At 38.7% G+C, this 14,614-nt stretch overlaps 1 long non-coding RNA gene across 1 annotated transcript; it reads right to left on the bottom strand.

Annotated features, from left to right (window-relative positions):
- Positions 1-420: 420 nt before the first annotated feature.
- LOC146718175 (uncharacterized) lies at positions 421-3,956 on the bottom strand. Its single transcript, XR_014915150.1, has 3 exons — positions 3,657-3,956; positions 2,784-2,846; positions 421-946 (listed from the first exon to the last, which is right to left on the bottom strand). It is a non-coding gene; the product is annotated as an uncharacterized LOC146718175 (long non-coding RNA).
- Positions 3,957-14,614: the final 10,658 nt, after the last annotated feature.

The following is a 14,614-nucleotide window of genomic DNA, read 5'->3' as shown; positions in this document are numbered from 1 at the left end:
CGCCGGAAAAGAGGCGTCATTTCCCGCAGGTCTCTTTAAGCAGCCCGCTGTTTTCCAGCCCCGGGTCAAATGTGGAGCAAGGGCACCACCCGGTGGACAAATAAAAAAATTACAATTCTAAGGCCTCTTCTCCAAAACAAAAACGAAACCTAAGCCATCACCCAGATGTTAACGGTATAAATCCTGCAGTGAAAAATAGCGTTTATAAAGGGTTTCAATGGGGCACAAATCGGCCACGAGGTTCGATAGTGGATGTATGCCTTTTATTCAGCCATTTAAGCTCATTTAAAAAACTCAGACTGAAATTTCAAAATAAAATGGGAAAAAAATACATGTTAGAAAATTTGGCTATACTCCATTAAACACAGTGGAAATGGCGTGGAATTAAAGGCTGCACTAAAAACTGTTTACACCTGCTGAAATTGCAATATTAATTAATACAATTAATAAAATTATGTTAAGGGAACACACTCACTTTTTAGACAATAAATATTTCTGCACTGCAATATAAAATGTTTACCTGTGCAGGTTTTTGTATCCCTGCCATTATATAGAGGCAGGTGGTGGAACAAATCGAGCCAACTTCTTGGCCACCCCAAAGAAAACCGCTAGAAACATTTGGTTTCATTAGTCGTTTACATCCTCTAATTGTACTCAAATACTCAAAAGGGAATGTCTGGCCAGTTGACAGTGCAAATGTTCTTCTGAAGATTGCTGCTATTTCTTCTCTAAGTTGTGCTTCAGACCAGTCAGATGTAAAGGAGATCTTCCCAATAAGGCCATCTTGTGCTAGTTTTGCTCGTGAATCTCCTCTCGGTATGAGAAACGTTGATGTTGAAGACAAGGGCAAGCACACAACATCTTTTGTATAGTGTTTGCAGGTCTTGTTTTTTCTCACAAAATGTGAGCGCGTAGCATGAGCTTGAGGAACTGATGGAAGAGGAACCTGAAATGAATTCAAACACAGATACAGATAGACACCTATGCATTACAATACATCCGTAAGGTTTCTGTTATCTGTTCATTAAAAACAAACAAACAAACTGTAGACTCAGACCATCTTACTATTGTCTACCCATTACACAGAAAACTGAACCTTTTGTATCTTGTAGATTAGCATTTGGTGATTGTTGGTCAAGTTGGTGATTCAGTTCCCAGGTGCTCTAATCTAGAGCTCCCAATGAGTTTATCCGACTATGACTGTGTGCGAATGTTGGACAGAAAAAGTGCTTGTATTAATCTGTGCATGTGAATGGGTAAATGAGATCTGTTGTATAAAGTGCTTTGAGCACTCAATTAGAGTAGCAAAGGCCTGCAATTAGGTCAGTGTGTATTTGGACCCTAACAAGTTTTATTTTGTTGCCCGTTTACTGAAACATATTCCAATCAAAATTATATCATGGACATGATGTGCAGACTAAGCTTTAATTTAGGGTATCCATATTAAAATGATGATGTCATTACCAATTAAGCAGATAAAAGGCCTGGAATTGATTTGAGACGTAGTGTTTGCATTTTGAAAATTTTACTGTGAACAGACAACATGCGGTCAAAGAGAACATAACAGAAAAAAGAAAATTAAGAAATTAATACAGCCACTACAGTGACCATCAAAACGATGAAAAATATTGACGTAAAATTTATTTTGCGACACCACAGAACAAATGATAGCGTATAATATGAAATGATAGATGTTTTCATATCGTCATATCGAACAGCCCTAATACAGAGGGTTCACTGCAAGGTGCAAGCCACTCATAAGCCTCAAGAATAGAAAGGCTAGAATGGACTTAACAAAAAAAAAAAAAAAACATCTAGTAAAAGCCAGCTAAATTTTGGAAAAACATTCTTTGGACAGATAAAACCAAGATCAACCTCTACCAGAATGATGGCAAGAAAAAAGTATGGAGAAGGGTGGAACGACTCATGATCCAAAGCATACCACATCATCTGTAAAACATGGCAGAGGCAGTGTGATGGTTTGGGCGTGCATGGCTGCCAGTGGCACTGGTAGTGTTTACTGAATATGTGACACGGGACTGAAGCAGCTGAATGTGTTCAGAGACATACTTGTCTGCTTAAGTCCAGCTAAAAGTAGTCACATTGATTGGGCAGCATTTAATAATAAAGATGGAAGATGACCCAAAACATACAGTCCAAGCACCCCATGACTTTAATAAAGTAAAGAAATAGAATATTCTTGAATGGCCAAGTCAGTCACTGGATTTTAACCCAATTGAGCATACATTTCAGTTGTTGAAGACTAAATTTAGGACAGAAAGGCCCACAAACAAACAGCAACTGAAAGCCAATGCAGTAAAGGCCTGGCAGAGCCTTAGTAAGGAGGAATGCCAGCATCTGGTGGTGTCCATGACTTCAAGACTTCAGGCTGTCATTGCCAACAAAGGGTTTTGAATAAAGTAATAGAAATTATCATTTTATTTTCAGTTATTTAATTTGTCTAATTACTTTAGAGCCTCTGAAATGATAGGATTGTGTTTACAAATTAATTTTTCCCTCTCACATTTTTATGCATTCATTTAGTCCAACCCACTGAATTAAAACTTAAAGTCTGCACTTCAACTGCATTGGAGTAGTTTCATTTTTAATTCATTCTGGTAATGTACAGAAGCAACATTAGAAAATGTGTCTGTATCCAACTACTTATGAACCTGACTGTATATCAAAACCAGTCAGCTAAGATAAGATAACATACCTTTATTAGTCCCACAAGGGGAAATTTCATGATAAATGAATTAAATGATATGTGTAAGAAGGCCTACCGAGCAGTATGGTATCCCAGTGGAGACGGCAGGTCTACTTGGTCCAGGTGCATTGCTGGATTCCTAAGGAAACATTTACATCAAGAACGACTGTTACCTACCTACCAAATAAATAAATAGAGTTGTATGATGTTCGATCTCTATGGAAGCCCGTTTCCGCCACTAAAAAAAAAAAAAAAAGGATCCATAACTCAAAATTTCGAGTTATTTTCTCGAAATTTCGAGTTATTATCTCGAAATTTTGAGTTTTTTTTCTCGAAATTTCGAGTTATTATCTCGAAATTTCGACATATTAACTCAAAATTTTGAGAAAAGCAACTCGAAATTTCGAGTTAGCGCTGCCAATCAGTAATCTACGTGAATGACGTCATTTCCATGTTACCCGGAAGCTGAAGCCCTCAGCTACAAATGCTACAGCTAAGCTACCGGTATTACATCCAGTCGTGAATGCACAGATTGCTGAGTGTTTTCAGCCTGGCTTCACAAATGATGAAATCCCTGTGTTATTAGCTGAATCACATGGTGTTACTATCAGCAAACATACTTTAATTTGTTGGGATCCGTTTTTGAGTGCGCGGTCCTGCGCCATATGCTTCCGGGTAACAAGAAAGCGACCTCATTCACGTATATTTTTGATTGGCAGAGCTAACTCGAAATTTTGAGAAAAGTAACTCGAAATTTCGAGTTATATTTCTCGAAATTTCGAGTTATGGATACTAGCTTTTTTTTTTTTTTTAGTGGCGGAAACGGGCTTCCATAGATCTGTCTGCTGCCTACCAAATGAAATAATTGAGGACTAGCTAAGTAATTTAGCTTTGCTAGTTTTGCTAACACTGCTATCAACCCGTCCAAAATGCTATACAATAAACTTACCAAGTGCTGCGGCGTTTGTGAGGTCGAGGGTGCATTACCGCTGAATCGTTGGATGGCCGACAAAACGGCTCTTCCAATGTTTTCAGCTAAATCGCTGGACATGCTGGTAGGGAATAGTCGAAGCAGCTCATGGCAGTCAAAAGTGACCGTAAGAGGAGCGCAAACACAGAGCCTGACCGCGACCGGCACACTTTAGCGCGGGAGGTTTTCTTGAAGCTTTTATTTTGGTATTTCCGTTGACCCGTACAATAAATTTGCATATTAGCTAAATATTTAGTTTCCCGTAACATTTAGATTTAACATTTAACATTTAGATTTAACATTTAACATTTAGATTTATATATAATATTTACATTTAACATTTAGCATTTAGATTTAACATTTAAAATCCTGTTTTAAATATGAAAAGTTACAAATATTATACTAAATGTTGTAAAAAATGACTCGAAAAAACATGTTTTTGTAAGATTTAGAGCTAAATGTGGAAAAATGTTGCTGTTAATTTCGGCATGTTTCAGTTTACAAACGGCGCCCCATAACAGTGTGTTTATTTACAGAGTGGAACAAAAACAACAATAAATCCCCGTGTTCTCCCAGACTCCCGTGTCGTGTCTCTGCGTGAATAGTTCGTGTCTCTGTGCTCTCCGCTCCCGTGTCAGCACCCCCCGGTGCTCACTGCTCTTCGTGCCTTCCACGCTCCTCCTGCGGGAAACAATAGACACAGCCGTCAGGACACAAATAACCGCGGGCATACACTTACACACATTAACTCAATTCAATGGGCCGACTAACGTGGAGTCTCAAGGAATGATCCCGCGTCGGTGGGAGCTCCAAGACTCTCTTAAGTAGCTCCCCCGACGAGGCCTGATCAGCAGCAGGTGTGTGGCTTCGGGTGTGGCCAGTCCCCTTGCAGGGCCACACCCTCCAGGCCTGACGCCGCCTATAAACAAGTGCTCAGCCACCCACACACACACACATATACACAAGCACAGGGAAGGGGGAGCAACACCAAAATACACAACAATAATAATAGTAATAATATAATACATAACTGCTCAGGGATCCTGGGTCGCCCAGTCCCAGGACCCTGACAAAGAAAAGCAGTTCAGAACAGACAAACAGAAGGAAAGATAACTTAATATTCAATAATCAAAGATTGCAGATGGGGTTGCAAGACTCGAGAAACTTATTATGTGACAGGCAGTGTAGCCATGAATAGAATAGTCGTGTGATGGAAAGAGAAAAATATATTGTGAATTAAATTTGTAAAGAAAATAATAGATTTAGTGCTGCCATTTAAAATAGAATCCCATCAATGCTGCTTAATGAATTAAAGCACATCCATGTGCATTAATATGAATAAGCAAATATGTTTAGCAACAAACAAAAGATTACAAATTATGATTTTTATCAACATAATGGGTTTGAATTAGCATATTTGTTGCAAACTGTTTATTATAAATGTGTTAGAAATGTTACAATGTATTTCATTTGTTTTTCACAATATCTTCTTGCAGAGACTAAATTGTGTTTTTGATGATGATGGTGGTGATGGTCTTAATCAAAAACTGAAACCACTGAACATTTGAAGCACGAGTTTTATCAACATTTAAATCACTACCCTTTGCTAACCTTGACTAACTCAGAATGCAAATTGTTATCAATTACACCTTTCCTGAAAGCGTCAATGCTTTTTTTTCATAACAGTAATCACAAATCTCAATCGTCAGATTGTCAATTACCAAACCAAAAAAAAAAGCTCAGGTCCTCTACCAGAGGCCTGGGAGCTTGAGGGTCCTGCGCAGTATCTGCTGTTCCTAGGACTGTGTCATGTTTCGGCTGTGTGCAGGCAGGAGAAGGACCCAAACGCAAAACTCACCACACAGGAATTAAACTCAAAAAGCTGCTTTATTGCAGAATGGCACGAAAACTATAACTAAACTGGGACATGGATAACTAACACACAGGGGAAACACAGCCATGAGGGCGACTACAACACTGACAAAGAGAAACACAGGGCTTATATACACTGAGGGATAACGAGGGAATGAGACACAGAAGGAGAGCACAGCTGGGAGTAATCAGGCTGGACGAGACAATGGAAGCAAAACTAGAAACGCTGACATGAGACACGGACCTTCAAAGTAAAACAGGAAACACTGACTGAACTCTAAACATGTAAACTTAACAGCAACTGGGGAGACAGAACATAGGCACATGGGACAGAAAGGCACAGTAGACACAACGTGGACATAACGCCACAGGGAAAGAGTACAACAAAACACAGAACCTCTTAGAAAATAAAATAGGAAACCTAATGAAACGCAGACATGACTACATGAACTTGACAACATAACAGACATGAAACACATGAAGGGCAAGGGAGACTTAACAGGGATTGGAAGACACAAGGGGAATCTAATAACAAATGAACTAGAAAACCTAATGAGCTTAACCATATACTATAAACATCAAAATAAACATAAGACCCAGGATCGTGACAGACTGCACTCTTCTGGACAGACATCTCAGCTGTTGTTCTTGGGATTGGCTGGAGCCCCTCGCCCTGTTTGGCATGTTATTGCCCCGAGTGCTCCAACTGCCACAGGGTCCACTGTTACCTTCATCCTCCACACCTTCTCAAGCTCCTCTCTCAGTCCTTGGTATTTCTTGAGCGTCTCAATGTCCTGCTTCCCGATGTTGCCATCAGTTGGTATAGCCACATCTATCACTCCAGCCTCTATCAATCTTGTGCTTAGAGCTTGTTCCTGTGTTGCCATGATTAGTGCTTCTGTGCTGTCTTTCAGTCCAGATATGTGGTGATGTCAGTGGTTTCTATCTCCTCCTTTGGCCAGCTGATTATCTGGCGGTCATCAGACCTCAGCAAGGAATCCTAGTCAAACATGAAAATCAATAAAATATACCAACAAAGTCAACTGAGACTCAAATCCCAGTTTGAATTGTTATTTCAGCTTGCCCAAAAGAGAACATTATTAGGCACAAATAAAGTAATCAGCCAGCTGACAAGGGTAGCTGACACTGACAAGCTGTCTACCGGAATGATTTGTGTAATATGGTTTTGATATATAAAACAAAGAAAAAAGAATCAGACGTTTGTTTGCTCCTAAGATTGACAAAACCGGGTATTTTACCAAATTGAAATTGGGACCAAAACAGAACCAGTTATTGTATTGTATTATAGTGGCTAATCATACGTCTGAATACAATGGGCACCGTATTTCTGAATGTGAGATAACCTTTAAAAATATCCTTTTGCATTTAAAAACAAATAAAAAATGAAAAAAGGAAATTGCCTTAGCCTCTCATATCAGAAGATGCACTTTCATGCTATTTTAAATGTAAACTTTGAGGCTTTCATTTTTAAATTGTTTCGATTTGCATTTTGTGTGACTCGCAGTTTGTTTTAAGGAGAGTGCAATTAATTTTACAGCTACGCCATGCATGTCTGTCAGAGACTGATGCACACAGAGGCTTGGAAGAAGAAAAATGTTTGACTATAACAAGGCGGCCTGGCTGGGGGGAGTGAGGTGGAGATAAAGTATTTGTTAACCAGCAAGCACAGCTCAGTTAAAACAAGGCAGATAGTGGCTGTAATCAAAGTCTGCGTTTGTGTGTGAGCATGTAAGCAGCAGCGGGTAATTACTTGACAATATTTCTCTTTGACTATGAGCCCTGTGAGAACAAAAAACAAACAAACACTGAAATGGTAATGACTGCAACACTCTTGGACATTAAACGCATACCAAGAACACAGGTAAAATGATAAAGACTCCCAAAACGTCCTAGTGGAAGTCTGGGTTAAATGTGACCTGAATTTACAAAGACTTCACACTGCTTTTAAACCATTCACGGCACGAAGATCCCAAACTCTGTGTTTGAAATTGATGAATTGTGTGGGTTTTTTTTCTCTGTGTTTGTTTTTTGTGTTGTTTTTGTAAAATGTGAAGTGGACTCTGACAGAAAATGAATCTGAAAATACAAATATCAATAAACACTTATGATGAATAGTTGGTTTAGGAGTTATTGCGGTGGTGTCTTTTTGTGCACAGTAACTCAAATCTTGCAGGTAATATAGACTCTCAGTTTAGAGGGTGAGGAGAATGGATTTGAGTCATACATGGACTATCAGGTTTGAGATATACATGTTCAAACATGGTTTCAGACGTTAATGTCTGAAAAAAATGGTCTAAGTATGGGTCGACAGAGTATTTTTCAAATTAAAATTAAAAATTCACAGCAATCATTGTGTCCAAACTGTGTACCATAGGTATTATAGTCGACTAAAACTAAAATTAAATGTAAATAAAAACATTTTAGTTAACTAAAATGTAAAATCTGAAATCTCTGCTGCTACAAAGACAATGAGAAATCCAATTTACTCTTTACTCATTGGTCAGATGGATAACGACTTAGTTAATAATGACCATCAAGCACTGAGCCAAAGCCATGGTATAAACAGTATATTATATTTATTATTCATTCTTTTAGAATTCTGTAAAAAAAAAAAAAGTACTACGTGTTTAAAAGCTTTGTTTTATTTCATGCAAGTCTGTCGTATCCTGCTAACACTTTAAAATATCTTAACAGAGAGGATACAAAACATACATTTTTGTATTTTACTGATTTTGAAGTGATTCCTGCTGAAGTAAATGCAATAAAACAGATTCTTAACAAACAAGACTCTACGAGACCCATCTACACATTTATAGCTTTACGAACAATCATTCTTCAGTCTGTGCATGGTGTAAATAAAAGTCTGAGTTTTATTATAAAACATGCAGACATTTGTTCATACCATCGCAAAAATACTTGAAATACTAGTCTGCCAGCACATAATGGGATATTAAACAAAACATGTCAGTTTTTTTCTCTTTTAAAACAGAACAAATCACAAATAAATATTCTGTCACTGCTATGTGCCTTCGGTCACTGAGTGGGAACAAGTTGGTGAGCAAAGTCAAATTGCCTTTACAAATCACAGTGTGAGTGTGAGAGACAGCCCAGCAAGACTCGGCAGTCTCTTGCTTTGGAAAACGCCACTGAAGTTCAAGACTTTGAAATAAATGCACTAAAGAAACTTCTGTGATAATACAGCTGGAGATCCTTTCAGTTTTATTTATCTTCATGCTGTGAGCATTCTCTTCAAAAAAAGAGCTTTTTGTTGGATTGTCGTCACACAGCAGAAACAGATTAATCGTCTAGTAAGGACAGAGATAATCTCTGCAAGCAAGCCTGTGATACTTGTGAGATCTGTTACCATGATTGATATATTCAAGATTAATGTGCCTTGTGCTTTTTCGTTAGATATTCATATTGCAAATATGCCATTATGCCACTTGAAAGGAACACTTAAAAGAGCAGATGATCTGGGAATGTTCTGTTTGGGTGTTTTCACACTAACAGTAAGGCTGTGCATACTTTGATCAGTGAGTGATTAAAAGATTAATTCAGTACTTGGAGAAAATTGTGTGCATCAATTTAGCTTTGTGCTAAAAAATATTCCTTTGTTCAGACTTTCCATGTTTTCTTTTTAAACCATTCCCAGTGTGCAAAAAGATCGTTATCCTTGTTGGAAGATCTGCTTCTTCAGCTTTCCAACAGATGGCCTTATTTTATGTTCAAGCACTCTTTGATATGATTTAAAATGTAAAGTTGAATCAATGACTGCAAGCTGCTGAGTCCCTGAAGCTCTGAAGAAAACTTGAACCATAACATTTTTGAAGAATTTACTTTACAGTTAATATGAGCGTCTCCTCCTAAAAAGCAACCTTCGGCCTGAACCAAATGTATCTGCTGTGGCCATCCAAGTCTATATTTGATTTATTTTCGAGTAGCAAATTATTCCAAAAAATAAATAAACTTGAGACATAAAACTCTGTATATTTACAAACAAAACTCTGTGCGCACACAAAGGCACTCACGTCGCATCTTAGAGACATTTAAACCATTTAATTATAACAAAAATTGTCTTTATTCTTTCTTTCTGATAGAGCACTCTTGAAAATACATGTATAATGCATATTTCCATTTCAAGGTGTTTTTTTTAAATACTTGTACGGTGTGTAGGAAATATGAGAGTTACTCAATAACATGATTGTTAACAGGAGTTTGTGTCTCACCTGGTATATTTTTTCCTTTCATTGTTACATTTACTTTTCAGTTTGGTTCGTTTTAGGAACAAGTAGAGTTCGAAACAAAAATATGTTTTGGGTTCAAATCCACCAAAGAGAGTTTTACAGGTAAAAACTTTACAAAACTATTTCTGCACCTTTCAAAGGAACTGACACATCTATGTAAGTATGGAAGAGAAATTAATTACTAGAATAGTGATCCAGCTGACACAATCCCACATTTATTAAGATGATATATATATAAGCAACAGAGATTTCACATGACAATGCATTACAGCAGACTTTCTGTGTGTCTAATATTAGCTAATATAACTAATAAAATTCAGTGTCAAACTGCCTTCCAAGCTGCAAAAAAACTACAGCAACAGTACAACTTTAGTTTTGGTTTTTAGATGATTAATTAAAGAAATTGAGGGTCTCTCACAAGTTTAGATACTGTTTCTCTTGGCCGTCTCAGCCTACAAAAGGTTGTTATGTCGATCATATAAATTAAATAACTGATAGATCACAGCAGCATATAAATAAGTTGTAGCTCTCCTGCTGTGAGGGGAGGTAGTACAGCCTAAAGAGAAAATCCCATGAAATGTTTTTGCAGCACTGCATTGACACACGAAGAAATACCAAAGTGATCCAGCACAACTTCTAGCCTTGAGAAATTTGAAGCACACAACAAAAAACTAAAGAAAATAAAAAATGCTCAACCAAAGGCAACAAACTGGATATTTTTGTCGTGGAGTGCAGTGTTCAGGTTTACTCCTTTGATAAAGGGAAAGGAAAATAATGGTGTGTACACATGGGAAACCAAAAGCGCCATGGTTACATAGAAAGACACTGAGCACTGTGAAGGACACCAGACGATGGGGACGCGCCGGCTCATAACTGCGTATATATGGTAAATGGCCTGCATTTGTATAGCGCTTTACTCAGTCCCTAAGGACCCCAAAGCGCTTTACACTACATTCAGTCATTCACACACTGGCGATAGCAAGCTACATTGTAGCCACAGCTGCCCACTGACAGAGGCGAGGCTGCCGGACACTGGCGCCACCGGGCCCTCTGACCACCACCAGTAGGCAAACATGGGGTTAGTATTTTGCCCAAGGATATTTGGCACGCAGCCAGGAGGCAGCCTGGGATCGAACCACCGACCTTCTGATTAGTGGCTGACCTGCTCTGCCACCTGAGCTACAGCCACCCCAGTATACAGTCTGAATGTCTACCCTCCCTACTCTGAACAAAGCTGAGCATCTGAGTGGCAGCTTCCCTTTAGATCAGTGCTCTTGGAATATGACTGGGTTCAATTTAGTGGCTTGGAAAACTAAGCCCCAAGGGTCTGCAACGTTGGGCTCATCACTCTCTCTCTGGCATTGCCTTAGTAATAATAAAATAGTCCAACAGTCTCTTAGAATCTGTTCTCAGTTTCGGAAGAGTCTTGATCTCCGGGCTTTCTCACTTCAAAGCCCAATTGCAGCAAACCACCTATTAGTTCCTTCAGTGACAGATAGTGTTTTTCACATGTGGCATAGAAAGGGTCTAAAATCTTTTGCAGAGTTAGACATAGAAGGACAATTTGCAAGTTTTTTCAATTATCTACCAAATTTGGCATTGCTGCTGCTCAATTCTTTTTGTTTTTCACAGGTCAGACACTATGTTCAGACTATGTCAGCACAATTCTCCCCAAAACCTCCAGACAATCCGGTAGATGATTTTTTTTAATGATCAATCCAATCTCTAGGGGCATAATATCAGCCTTGTACAGTTTAATTTTCAACTTACAGTGTTCTTCAGTTGCTGCCATCAAATCTAAATGGGAACAAGACCTTAACTTTCATATCACGGATGAATGTGGAACTCTATCCTCGGCCAAGTTCACAATATGGGTGGCTGTAGCTCAGGTGGTAGAGCAGGTCATCTACTGATCGGAAGGTTGGTGGTTCGATTCCCGGCTTCCCCTAGTCTGCATGCCAAATATCCTTGGGCAAGATACTAACCCGAAATTGCTCTCCGATGCATTCATCGGAGTATGAATGTGTGTGAATGTCAGTTGTGCTTGTGCGAGTGGGTGTGAATGGGTGAATGCACAAGTTGTGTAAAGCGCTTTGAGTGCTCAGAAGAGTGGAAAAGCGCTATATAAGAACCAGTCCATTTACCAATATATCAATGTGTGCTCGACACACACTCATTCAGTTTAACATAGTTCATCAGGGGCATTGGTCCATGGCTAATGCTGGTGTGTATACACCCAGAGATGGACCCAACCTGTAGAAGGTGTGGGGGTGCGCCTGGTACATTGTTTTATATGTACTGGTCCTGTCCTTCGTTGACCAACTTTTGGAACTCTCTTTTCCATGTCTGAAGTCCTGTGGCATTAAATTAAACCAGAGCAACTCTGTGCTATGTTTGGTGTGGTCCCAAAATATGAAGTTGCCCAACTCCAGACTCAGAGCACAAAACTTTTCATTACTGCTGGCCAGACAAAACCTTCCTCCCCCCCTGGAATGTGCAATGGGCAAAAGATATGTTATACACTTTGTGGGTCAAAAAACAAATTTTATAAACTGTGGTACCCTTCCTGGATTTCTTTGAAAGACCCACGACTATGTGTGTGTTTGTTGGTTTTATGTTTGGTTGTGTATTGCATTTTTCTTTATGTTTTGTTGGGCAGCTGGCTGCCAGTTATTTGTTGTTTAATTGTCGGGGAGGGAATCAGAATGTGAAGATTCTGAAGTTCTTTGTATAATACTGCAACCTTTGTCTAATAAAAAGAGTGGAACAGAAAACAGAGGAGGTTTCACCTGAAACATCTGCTAAAAAGGACCCACACGCTTTTCCACACCTCAACTCATGTGACAAAGCACATGATCAATAGCGCTCCTGGTGCCGCAACTTCTGCATGTCCCTTTCACACTGTGAAGAGGCAAAGTATGAAATGGACACGGTGGACTGCTTTGATGTGATATCAAATTGCACACATGCACACACAGTTTACAGTTTCCATTTCTCATTCATCATATTAATTAGTTTTAAACTTTGATCATATCTTTGATTAAGAATAAAGATGATTATCTGTTAGCAAAAGCACATATAGATAAACTCTGTTTTAGCAAACTGTATTGCTGTAAACATGAACGACTGGATTTTAGCCCATCTCAGATGTAATAAGAAGTAACCCAGGGGGACTTTGATCTCTTTCAATCCCACCTATCTCGACGCCACAGCGTTGCCATAAAATATTGTGGTTACAACTGAAAATGTGTACCCAGAATTTTGTTTTTGACAACAAAGGTTGTCATGCTAGCTAGGCACTCGCGAGGCCTAGATACAAGGTCGTAAGACACAAACGGTATAGGAAAATGACTGAAGGGTGGCAATTTGGGAAACTAGTTTTCCGGAAGCCACAGCCAGCACATCACAAGCAAATCTTTTTTGATAGCAAAGCCACATGGCAGCTGAATGACATATCAGCTTTGTGCTTGATTATTAAAGATGTAATTTGAAGTTAGGGAAAATGTGGAGACAAGGAAACAAAAACAACTTGCTGTTGACTGAACTGATACTGAATTTTTCCTGTTGAAATACCTGTTTATTCTAGATAATGACATGTCAACCAAGCAATTTAAATTTGACACTAATTGCTATATTGCAATAGGTCCACTTGATGAGGTGGTAACTGTATTCATCACATTCAGCACAAAGACTTGTTCTTTGTGCTGAATTGTTCTTTGTCCCTTTTAAACGTTTCACTAAAAATTCAATATTCTGGCAAACCATAAACAATTGTTGTTATTTTCCTTTTTGACTGACAGCCTATTCTCTACCTGCCAAGATATCTGGCAGTGGTTAGGGACACACAGACTTACATATGTACACACGCACGAGCAAACACACATACAAATGCATAGCTTCTTAGTTAAAGGTTATGGACTTGAGGAATGTTCTCATTACTTCTTTGTACAACACTATCAGTATATGCCTCAGCTGTGGAAAGTGCACAATGTTTGCATGCATGTGTGTGTGTGTGCGTATTTGTGCATGGTTGTGCACTTACATCTGTGGGGATAATGAGGTGATAGTGCTCTCGAAGTGTGAGCTTGTGTGCTGAAAGCCAAGGTGGTAACTAACACTCTGACAACACTCTCCATCACCTTAAACCCCCTGGTGTTAAGAGCACCAGATAGAGCACAGTTATGTTAATTAGCTTCTCTAGCTGTCAGTCAAACACTCATGATAGCATGTTGTGTCAGGCTTAATGTCAAAATATACTAGACTTAAAGACCATGCAAAACTTCTCTCTACAACAAAATATCCAATTAGAGCATAAAATACAAACAATGTATTCTTCTGTATGTATTTTGTGAACAAAATAGTCAAGTCAAGTCAAGTCAAGTTTATTTATAGAGCACATTTAAAAACAACCAAGGCTGACCAAAGTGCTGTACAGTAAATACAGATAAAAATACAATAGAACACAATTTCGTAATAACACCTCGCTGATAAAAATAAAATAAAAATATATAAAACAAATAAATTAAACCTTTCTAAAAGCCAATGAAAAGAGGTGAGTTTTAAGAGCGGTTTTAAAAGTTTCTAGGCTTTTGGAGAGTCTGATGTGAGGAGGTAAACTGTTCCACAGTCTGGGTGCAGCCACAGCAAACGCCCTCTCTCCCTTTGTCTTTAATTTATACCTGGGAACATCTAAAAGCATCAGGTCGGCTGACCTCAAAGATCTCCTGGGGCGATAAGTTCTAAGGAGTTCTGACAGGTAAGAAGGTGCAGTGCCATTTAAAACCTTAAAAGCCAGCAATA

Source organism: Copadichromis virginalis, linkage group LG1 (assembly GCF_057382275.1).
Source record: "Copadichromis virginalis isolate Kocher_CV1m ecotype Utaka linkage group LG1, C_Virginalis_male_GT1.1, whole genome shotgun sequence".
In the NCBI taxonomy this organism is placed as follows: Eukaryota; Metazoa; Chordata; class Actinopteri; order Cichliformes; family Cichlidae; genus Copadichromis; species Copadichromis virginalis.
Note: the sequence above shows the minus strand (reverse complement) of the source record. Positions and strands in the feature narration are given on the sequence as shown.